Here is a 12451-nt window from a genome sequence, read left to right on the forward strand (position 1 = left end):
CTATTACCTAAGAGTTGATTGGAAAATCTTTAATGAATAAATGGGAACGCGGATCCCATGATTAGAAACGCGCTGACGCGTAGTAGGCTAGTTCCTGGCTAGTTCTCTTTAGGAAAATTAATCTGATTTACAGCAGTTGTCAAATCAATGAATATTTTACAAAAAGTGTTAGCATGTTTCAACGCTTTTAATGATTCTAAAATCAGTAAAAACCCCTAAAAAATATATAGATTAATTGTATAACTGTGCAAACGTCACTCGTTGTATTTCTCATAATAATTACAAACTGACAAATCGTTTTGACAATTCAGAAAGTGTTGTGGTTATTTACTATAATCCGTTTCTCCGATTATACTGGAATTTCTATAGGCCTACTCGTATTAACTATCTACATATGTAGTCGGAATGTTACTATAGTCAGCTATGATCTAATATCGAATGTTTGTTGAAGTCCACGTAATCATACGATTATTTGTATCGATGATTCACTTTCTCCATTGCCAAATAGTTCTGCCAAGTTCACTGCACCAACTCCACTTACCCATAACAGACATCTGCCAAATATCACGTCTATTTCTAGTCCATGAGTTCATAGACTCCAACTATAATTAGATTTCGTTTATTAAGGGAAGTTTAATTCATTTATATCAAACCTGCTAGCATGAGATGCGCTCTCGCGCGCGACTCCATACATCTTGCGCGTCTTCAAGTAGGTATGGACAAGCACGCGAGAACATAACTCATACTAGACTGTCAGGTAAATATTTCCAATCCTACGAATAGTTTCCGCAGAATTTGCTCAAGAAAGGGCATAGGTAAGAGGTTTATCATAAAAGAGGCATGAATTCATATGATACAACTAATGATGATCGAAGTCCCTAAAGCATGCCCACGGCTGCTGGATTCCTGAATTAAGGCATTTCAGAGCAATTTTTGAGAAGTTTGTTAACCGACGCCCATTTTTTTAAAGGATCAATACTTATATTTTCTGATGCCATCATTCCTTCAGGAATCCTGAAGTCACGCATCCGCTCGCAACTCCTGAACACGCAGCTGGCACAGCGTGGCACCGGCCAACGGCGGCAACGGCCGATCTTTGGCAACTTTAGGGTTGTACGATTGATCGACAATACTTTCATTTGCTGTTGTATTTTCATTTTGTCCACAAACGAGAGCTAAAGATACCTAGAGTAAATAAAATAAGCAAATCTTTACTAACGCCATGGAATGCAGATGGAAGCATGAATAATAAGTATTTACTAAACAAAAATAAGTATTTTCATCATTTTCATGTTAATTGGATAATATGCAAATATATTGCACAAAAAAGCGCATAAAAACATTAAACAGAATCTAGTTTGTAGAGTCAATTATTTCAAAATAATTGTAGTGCACAACCTTAAATAAGATGGCAAAATAGCGCGGTATTTAATATATATTTTCGCCCACATAGTGTGCAAGATACGTATTATTACAGGTAGGTACACAGTTGAATTGACAGCCCTATTCATACTTGAGGCGACTTTTCAACATCCCCTCAATAGCATCGCGTGCGAGATAGATAACACAATGAAGTTACCCCATTACCGGAGGCTAACTTTGTTCACATGAAGTCTCGCTATATTGTGGATGATAATACAGATTTGTTTAATATTTGATAGCCTTTTCGTTCTCCAGGTTTTAATAACAGGATTCTAATAATGGTTGATTGTATCTACCTCATGTAATGTACTCGTACTTATATTTAGCACAGTGATTCGGTTTGCCGCTATGCAGTCCTGTTTCTGTGTTTCTACAAAGTTAGAAATATTATACCTAGGCCTTGGTCTCTACTATTATCATTTATCATTATCAAACAGGGGTTCCATCTCAGTCCTTAGATATACTGCGTATATGTATGTATAGATAGTGGTCTTAGAAACGGAACGCACATACATGTATATGCTCCATGAATATAAGTTTAACAACCAGTCATAATTTTCCTTTGCCATTAAAGTTGACAGGCTGGCATTATACACTCGTAAAGAAATAAACAATGACGAATTACGGGCCGTTGTTGAGAGCCTTCGCGTTAATATCATTTCAGACGAACTGAAGAAAAAAATTATATTGTTGGAGTCTTTAAAAATATTCGGAAGCCTAATGCGTTGCCTAGTCATAAATCCAAGAAAAAGACATAATATGAAAATGAACTAAGTATTACATTAGAGTTGATTTATCAACAGTTAAACATATCGGATGTTCATTTTAGCTCTATCTTATTTTACACATGCGGTCTTTCTATTTTTATCCAGCATATACATATAATAGTTTTGTCTAAACAAGGGCTATTAATTATAACAATAATGTTTTAAATACATAATAGCTTTTGAACTGAAGAATGAAATGACTAGTTAATTATAGTTAGTTTTTTTAGCATTAGAAAAAAGGTAAACAATCTTGACGTGTCTTTTTATTGAAAAATAAGTCACGTTAAATATGCAACAATTATGAATCATATACGATTTACATTCTTTTGCTTTCATAAATAAAAGTTACTGATATTTGAATTTTCAAAAAGCGTTATTCAATTAAAGACTCGTCAAGTTCGCGTAGTCTTCTTCTAATGCTAAAAAACGAACTATAGATAGAGTACTGCGCTACGTGCATAGCATTGACTTCATGAAAGTGTTTTCTAGGAAATCCAATTGTAAATTACGCTAAAGCCTGCTTTCTAAGTTAAAACTGATTTGCAATTAAATTTTAATTCACGAGTAATCAAAATTGCAGTTAATTTCCATACTGGGTACATCGCGAGCAGTTTAGCAAGAATCGTTTAAGTTTTCCTAGAATTTTCACTTTCATTAGATTTTCGTCTATTCTGAGACTGTGAGGTACAAACGACCGGTATGATTGGCATTTGTGGTATAATTCTGACTCATGGTTTTAAACAGCAGTTTGTAAGAGCGATAAAAGCGTTGTTTTAGCGTAGCATATATTAGCACATAGGTATGATCGGTAGTATGAACTGTTTCTTGGTGGCTGATTTGGTTTTTGTACTAATGCTTCCGTCTATGTTGAATCCTCATGTCGGGTCATACACATAAATTAGGTTCACGTCTCTCTTGTGGATAACTGATATGTGTAATAACTGATAAATACACACAAGTAGAACTATAATATGTATTGCCCAGAGGCACGACAACTTTCGTTTTAATATTTATATGACCAGCATTTCACACGATAAATTTAGACACCAAGTTTAAGGTGGAAGGAATTAAGAGTCACTAGAAACTAGGTTTTGTAATATGTACAAAGAAAATATAGCGAGTACCCGTTTTTCACGCAAACCTCTACTTCCTCTAGGTATTATCTTATTATTACAATTTTTAGCATCGAAAGTAATACTAGACATATTTCTTGGTAAAGGTACGTACATGAATATACATTGATAAAGATTTACGTACTTACATATATGTATAGGGAGTAGCTAGGTACACATGACTATGTTGGCTCCATGCGTTTCGTTATACATAATATGTATACACATTGTATACATATATTCGGCCCTTCCAATTGCAGCCGTATTGAATTAACCCGTGGCGACACTCGCTATAATTGGTGCGACACTAACAAGTATCCTTAATAAGCAGATTGCGTAGGACGACATCGTAAACGAAACATTGTATTAAACCACATCCCACCTTAGACAAATCAACAACTATCCTATATCCTAGCGAAATTAAATGTGAAAACTTACCAATATGTAGGTAACCGATTTCAAAATGGATTGTCTCATTTTTTCGGGATCATTAATGCTTTGTGGGTGGTGCCACTTGGCAAAGTTTTAGAAAACTAAACTAAATATAGAAAGTTCCTAAATGTTCGCAATATATAACTCCTTTTCCAAGGCAAGGGATTTACTTATCTATTAATTCCGTTTTGATTTTTTCCTCGAATTTATGAGTGACACGGTAAATTTTCTTTTATGTGTCTGATGTCTAGACAAATTTTAATGGGGTGCCACACTGGCGTTCTAACTTTTTGTGTCTCGTGCCAACGTATCCACGGCCATTATTGTTATAAGTTTAGATGGACACCTACAATATGTGGTGTACTCGTATGAACAATTAAACATGCCTCACTCAATCAACCATGATGTAGATGTGTATACTTACTATATTGTTTACTTTCATTGACATATTCATGGATATTGATTGACGAACTTAGCGAGTAACCACGAAACCACAAACTCGCAATGCTTGAGCCAAATCATTTGGAATAATACTTAAGGGCTCCATGTCCATGTAGGTATTACGTTATCGATTTTAGGTGTGTTTCGGTATAGGGATTATGCGAATTACCACATTATTTAAAAAAAACTAGGTACGGGATTATTAACATTTAGAAGAAAGAAAATCACAGCTCAAAATGTCGGTCACATCCTTTGTTCCGGATTGAGTTTATACAAGATTCTGAACTGTAGGGCTGCTATACAGTATGTACAAGAATGAATATCTGCTTTAATATTAAAATGTTAAATCATAAACGTTAATAACTTTAATTATTGTATGATTTATTTAGCATGTATATTCAGTTGACGCTGTGGCGCGTTATAACCATAAAAATACCTTTATAAAATCAAAATAAATAAGACAAATGTCAAACGCTTTAAAGCTTTTTAAATGTTTAAAAACTTCTCGCTTTGCAATTGTTAGAAAGAAAACCTAATTAAAAATCAGTTAACGGTCGCACTTGACCGACATTTTTAACTGCGATGTATTGGCAATGGGCGCGGTGACGTCACCCATTGACGGCGCAGGCGCCAATGTCAGCCATTGTCAACACCACCAGACATGAGTGACCTATTGCCCCACATCCCAGTTGACACTTCAGAGATCTTTGCTCACTGGGTGAATGTCAACAAATTGATGATGAACTGGGGTCAGAGGATCAGGAAAGGAATTTAGAGGTCCACGCTGCTTAGGCGTGTAACCCTCATGTCTAGAAACGGGTGAGCTTTTGTGCGACAATATTTTTAGAAGCTGAGGGGTTTTCTTATATTGGGCAATTTAGACCAGGATGTTGATGGCTTGATAGCGTTTTGAAAATCGACAACACCCATACAAAGCAAATTACGCGACTCTTTATGGGAATTAACCTAATTTAGATCGAAAGTTTAATTCAATCCGGCTTCGACAATGGAATAATTCCTACAATTGGTAAGAAATAGTAACAATTTTCAGCCTTAATGTTCTTGTCAAGGATAGCGTTTTATCACCATTACGTGGAACAAATAAATAATATGTATCAAGTTCGAAGTTTCAGGTTTTCAACTCTGAAATACAGGAACACTAAGATACAGCCTTCTGGCATTGAAACCCTATTCCGACAAAGGTCACCGTAAGCCGTCACCCTAATTTTTAACAGCTCGTAACGCGACACTGACGTTACGGACGATTTGTGTCAAGAGCCTCTACCATCAGTTTTAACATTGACATAACGCTCACGTCTACGTAATTTACTTTCTGTACATCTCGCTTGCACTATTGCTCGCATATGCGAGTACGAGCGAGATGCATAGAAAGTAAGTTACGTAAACGTGAGCGTTATGTCAATGTCAAAACTGGTGGTAGCCGTACAGGTTGGCACAAGTAAACAACACACATCACATCATGTTTCTTTATTTGTGGTGTCTACTGATATAAAACAAGGGAATTTAAAAGTGTAAATGTAGTAAAAGATAATTTCCTTCATATTAAAATTGAAACAAAACGTTGAATACATGGGTATACACACTGTGTTGGCCGAAAGTTAATGCGAATTGAAAATGTTGGCCATTAACCATTATAAATTGAACCTTAAACCGTAACGTACGATTACAGATTACGGTTCAATTTATAATGGTTAATGGCCAGCATTTTCAATTTGGATTAACTTTCGGCCAACACTGATACACAGTATACAGTGAAACTGCACAAGCAAAAATATATATTCTATAAATTATGCTCAAATTATCTAAACATAAGCAAACGCCTTAAAGATAATGTTGTGAGATACTTATAGGTTTTTGTAGAGTCAGACCAAGCTAACTCGGCATCGATTTTGGTAGCACAGTCTGCGCAAGGCAAGTGTTATTTTAAAATACAACCCGTGTGCTCCGATATATCTATTGGCGAGTTGGGGTACGATTTATTGCAACAATTGCAGGTACACATTTGATATACATACAAATGTACAAAGTATAAGTAAGTTTGTAAAAGTTAAGAGACAAAGAAAAATATTGAAGATAAAATTAAGTTAAATTATGCATGAGCAGTTTCCTTATCCGACATGTTTTTTTGAATTCTTCACTTATCTCAAGCGTAGCGAGGTAAACTAAATAACACAATGATCTAAATTCTACGGTAAACAAGAACAAGTTCACAGTAAACAGAAAGGCTGACAGTACGAGTAAGCTATGCAACACTAAGTAATAAGGGGAGATATAGTAGTCCTAGTTTGTATTATGTAATTACATCGTCCTACACATATTTAGTCAATTACTTAGGGTGCCTTAATTTAGTGCCGTATTTTTAGTGTTTTATGTTCAAAATATTCTTTAAAACTTTGAAAATACTTCGCTCATGTTACCATTTTTTAAGGTTTAATTTTTTAATTAAATAGTACGAATTAGATTTAGATCGCATCTAATTAGTTATCTGACAAAACGTTTGGTTAAAAATATCGATAAATTTGCGAAACTTCCCGTCTATAGGGCATTTTTAATATACTTAGGTATAACACTGTTTCGCTTCTGTGTACTGCAGGCTGACCGCAAGATGATCTAATGCGTCCTTGGCCGTTATATCGCAGAGCACTTGTGTTACCGGCATACGTGACAACACAAGCTTTTTGCAACGTTCATCTCTTTCTAGTAGCCTCCGGAACTGATGCGACTAAGACTAAAGCCCCTGCTACACGGCAGCCGACAAGCCTACTAACCGTCTGACCTTGGTCTGTCCTTGGTGTGTGGGTCCGTCTGAGTTGTCTGGCTAGACGGTGGCAAACCACAGTGTGTTCAGAACTCGCGGACGGACAACACGTATTGCAAGCGCACAAAATGGCCCCTAACCTTTCAGAAAGTTGGCGTGGCATTAGTACCTACTCAGTGGCGTATGGCCCTAAGGGCGGCGTATGCCACCCCTGGCGGATTGCATTTTGTTTTTCTTCCTTCACTTCTGGGGCGGCAAAACTTATTGGCCGGGGCGCCAAATTTCATATTAACCTACCTACTCATACTAGTGCAATGACAAAAAAATAAGTTTTTGGCAAAAAAATCATATTTGGTACAAGCTTTTATTGCTGACTGTACTTTTCTTTCCAGAGGCATCTAATACTCGTCGAGACAATTCTAAAAACCCCAAACACAATTAGGTCGCGTTGTTCTATCACAGGGTTCCTATGGCCACCTCCTGTCTCCATCATCAGATCAGCTCTATGGTACCATAATAATGCATTGTCACCCGACTTATATATGTATGCAAATTTTCAGCTCCATCGGAAACTAGAAAGTGGGTCTAATTTGACTTGAAAATTTGACCCGTAAAAACATGTTTACATACTTACATTAGGTATATTGCAAGTTAATAAAAAGTTTGTAAAAAAAGAAAAGGGTATATGAATGAAACGCTTGCTCAAAAAACGGTATTTGTTGAGTCATTTCAACTTAATGAATTCGCTGGACTACGCTACGGGGACATACATAACTTTCTGAGAATGAAGAGGAAAGTATTTGATGAATTATTAGAAATGCTACTGAGTACCCATGGCATGGCTATTAACCACACGAGCGCACACGGCGCGTCCTTCAAGCGAAATGGCCTAGTGCGGTCGGCGTCGGGCGGCTACACGGTTCCGGACCGACCGCTCAGACCGCGGTCGCTGGCGCGCGCTCGCATGCCAAGGGCGTCCGGAGGTCAAACGAAATTTTGTTGGTAACAACTGTCTACACGGTCCGGGACAGACCAAGGCCACGCGGTTTGGGGGCTTGTCGGCTGCCGTGTAGCAGGGGCTTAATCGTGTGTTTATTTCATGTTCCGGCAGTTTTGTTGAGGTAAAACAATCTGTAGATAAACACCGTCGATGGATTTTTTGAAGGTGACTTTGGACGATATCGCGTTTTTTTATTTCATTTACCTACTTGTTCACATGTTGCCTTGGGTGCTTTTGTACCTAACCTTTTAAATGAGTCACTTGCAATTTTAACGAAGTTTCGAACAATTATTGTTAAGTAGCTAACACACTATCGCACCGCACTAAGGTCATTGTGGGACGCACCCATAAGTAAGAGGGAGAAAGAGATATCGCTTTCTCCCTCTTACTTATGGGTGCGTCCCACAATGACCTTGGTGCGGTGCGATAGTGTGTTAGCTACTTAATAGGTACCTACGTCCCGTCGCTATTCCGTTACCTAGGTACCTACTCTAAATGTGACTAGGAAAAATATATGTCTAAGTAAAGAAGTGGCGATTCTATGCTCGTAACTTGATCATTAAATGAAATAGTGAAATGGATGATTTTTTCTTACTTATAAAAAATATAAATATGTTATAATTTTTATTGCAGATCTTTCTTTCTATAAATGTCCAATAAGCCCGACCCTAATTGTTCGTAGTTTGACAATGACAAATTGACTGGATAATCTATTGACAGTATGTTGACATATGTAAATTAATTATACCTTCTGTTTTTATTTCAAGAAGCACTTTATAGAGCTTGCCTCGGGATTTATACCGCCTGCTTTTTGCGGCGCAGTTTTTGTTATTTTAACAACCGTGAGGTCTTGCCCTAAAGGGCCATTAACCGGTGGTATATCATGCGATACCTCGAAGGAGGTATGCGCGGCCGCGCCCGCCTTCCGGCTGTGACGGCTGTTTCGGGTCGCTCCCCACCTCGTGGGGAGGTCAAACGTCATCATTTTATGGATGACAGTGCTTCTGTTGTAAGGTGGGTTTCTGTGCGTCCATGTTGCTAGCAGACGCGCTGGTGCTGCAGGAGATGGAGCTGTGGTGGTCGTCCAAGGTCGTGCGGGCGGTTGGGTCCGCTACGGCGATGGTGTCTGAAGTTGTAGTCGTGCGGGTGGTGTGGCCCGCTACGGCTGAGGTGCTAGAGGTGTAGAGGTCATGGGCGAGCGGCGCATCTTGTCCGAACGGCGATGCTGGTGTCTGTAGCTGTAGAGTAGTAGAGTCCATAGTCGTGCGGGTGGTGTGGCCCGCTACGGCAATGGTGTCTATAGTTGTAGGCGCCATCGGGATGGGACGTGAGTCCGCTGCGTCGATGGTGCTTTGTAGTTGCAGGAGCCTGTGTCTTGCCAAGATGGTATGCGTGACACACACGACTTCGTGGCATGGCACGAAGTATACGTGCGGTCACGACGGCGGCGCGGTGCGAACTCCTGTGTAATCTAATAATAATCTAATCTAATGGCCATTAACCTCTCATTGTCTCATCTGTTTATAAATACAGTCGGCCCTGAAATAGGTACTCTATTTGTCGTTTTTTTTACTCCGTCCAATCAGTGCCCCAGGACCAATCAGGTGGCGTAAAGGCATTTTACAACGTTAAAGATGAAGATATGGAGAGTTTGATGGAAGCTGGTTTATCAAAAAAATTGTAAAGTATGAGTACAAACAACTTTTGTCTCGAATCTGTTCGGTTTTAGTACCGCAATAGTCGTAATACCAATTTATAGTAAAACATGGAATGTGAGGTTGGACAAGGATTCTCCAAATTTCTCGAGTAGCATTTCTCATTTGCCAGTTCATCCTTCAAGAACTCAGCGTGGACAATACATATACTGTCTTCTATCTGCCCCATGGGATCTTAAAGGTTTTTCTGGTCTTATTGTCAGAAGGAAGACCACAATCTCAAACAACTGGGCAGATGAACAGAAAACGTCCAAGAGGACGTAGTCAATACTCCAAAATCTGTACACCAAACTTTATGTTGTGTACTTGGCGCTACCAATAACAAAGAATTAAATAGTTAAATACCTATGTAATCTTCAAAAGCAAATTGAAGCTGAATGACGACCACCAGTTACGAAGATCACGACGCGAGTAGGTGGATTTGCTTGAGATTTTTTTTATGATTTCGCAAAACCGAGTACTACCCAATTTATAAACTGTAAAATTATGATGATTACAAGAAACATCACAAGATCATGTTCAGTACGTTAACCCAATTATATACAGTTGCCGATTATGAAAGCTAGGCGGTACCTACACTGAGAAGGTCAAAAACAACTGCAAATCTTGATGCATAAAAAAATATTACGCAAACATGTATAACGAGTAACTTTAAGTTAATTTAAGTACTTAATTTAAGTAAATTTTAGTTGTTTATATGTATACTCTCTTTGATATGGACACGTGTGAGCTGTGGTCACCTATAAGTGGCTAAGCATCTGTTATTGTTAAATGTCCTTGTTTCTATGTAATTGTGTAGATGTATTATCCGTTGGTGAACCTTAAATAAATAAAATAAATAAAATAAAATAAAATAAAACGAGTCAGTGAGCATGAGAACTGAGTCAGTTTCAGAGACCGACGCTGAAAACTGACACGATTTCAGAGAGTTAGCTTAACTTATTATTATCTACAAGCTTTGTAATGTTGCTCTACTATCTTGATACCATATTGTATAAGTAAACAACCGAATATCATTTTACACACAATCGCTTTTCATTACGGTACCTAATCCAATAGCCCACTTACTAACCGAGCTATAAGTCAGCAGCAAACCGATCGACAAGTCGAGATAAGCTGTGACCAATAGATTAGCAAGATCGACGCTTGCGTGCGTACACGCTGTTAGTCATACGAACGGCTCGAACTGGACAGAGAGAATTTAAATATGGCGATAACTGATTTGAATTTAATCTGGATTAGGTTGCAATGCACACCGTAAGGCTAATTCTAATTAAACAAATTGTTAAAGTTTTGATCCTTGTTATGAATACGACTTTGACATACCATTTGGACTCTCCAGTCCATTTTCCGCATCGTATACCTAGGTATACCTACTTAGTACACATAATACATAATATACGATTATCGGAATATATAAGAGGGATATATTGTATTTTCAGTATTCTTGCATGTCATGTCATGTTATTCATGTTACATAAAATTATATAAAATATCTTCATAAAACATGCTACTGAAATTTATGTAATATTTCTTCTGTGAGTGATTAATTAGCGTTAATGTAATTGAGCTTAATTAACCATCTGAAAGAACTTTCATAAATCATAAGTTAAATTCAATGTTCATAGTTGAATAAAGCCATAAGGTAAACGTACTAGTGCTCGACATGCTAATGCCCAATAGATGACACCTTACTGTCACCTCTATTGACAATGACTTAAGCATGCGCCAGACGGTTGACAACCACAGTTTCTGCAACGTGACCTTGGTAGAAAAACAGTGGTTTTAAACCATGTAGCAAGTGGTTGAAAACTAATTCTGCATGACCTTTAAACGCCCTTGGTAGACAGGCGTGCTCTGCCAACCATACAAATTTGGGCTTGTTGTAAACCATGTAGACAGCCGCGCTTCTGCCTCGCTTCTACCAAGGTCACGTTGCAGAAACTGTGGTTGTCTACCGTCTGGCACAGGCTTAAGTTTCAAGATGACATGTATTGGGTCCGCGTCGAGCACCAGTACGTTTACCTTATTGGTCAGTTCCATTTTTACTTTTTTAGGAGTTCAAAATAAAATACAAATGATACATAAATAGACGACTATCTCAAATATGTATCTAAGCGAAGATTTTATAAACCGATAAAAGGCAACATCGATAAATTGTGCCAGAACGTCGGACTGACCCAGTAAGCCCCAGTATCTGGTACCTATAGGGGTGTACAACTGAAGTGTACACGCAAGAACATGTCATATTGTATGGTAATTCTGTGAAGTAGGTTGAACATGTCATGTTTGTTTGTCGGTAGATTTAAGTTTAAATTGATACAAAGCACTAGGCGATATGCAATCTTGCTTATTTTAAAGGCTGGCAGTTCTGACGTACCAATACCTACCAAATTCATTAGATTTGGTATAAGTGGATAGATCTACGAGTAGGGGCGGCTAAATAACGATTATGCCAATAATCTACCACTAATCGAACGAGCGAGCGAAGCGAAGTTCTTATCGAACGAGCGAGCGAAGCGAAATGAAGTTCTTACATTCAACTTGGAACACACGGCTGGCTAGGGGCACGTCCTGGCATTTCGATGTTTTTAAGCTGAACTATCAGAGGATAGTTTGATACACAATAACTTAAGTAAATTTGTTCTAATTGAAATGAAATTGGGTGAACGTATAGTTGAGGGCCTTATATTTTAGTCATTAAATTTTGAGCAGGCTCGAACAAGAGGTTATTAAGCTAGAAGAGCTTAAAATGCTAAAAAGCTATTTGTGAGGGGTCTTGC

The 12451-nt window shown here is 38.0% G+C and overlaps 1 protein-coding gene across 10 annotated transcripts in view; it reads right to left on the minus strand.

The window, feature by feature from the left end:
• LOC134794578 (muscle-specific protein 300 kDa) overlaps positions 1–12451 on the minus strand; it is a 202018-nt gene that overhangs the window by 111573 nt on the left and 77994 nt on the right. The window lies entirely within an intron of this gene.

This window comes from Cydia splendana, chromosome 1 (assembly GCF_910591565.1).
Source record: "Cydia splendana chromosome 1, ilCydSple1.2, whole genome shotgun sequence".
Taxonomy (NCBI): domain Eukaryota; kingdom Metazoa; phylum Arthropoda; class Insecta; order Lepidoptera; family Tortricidae; genus Cydia; species Cydia splendana.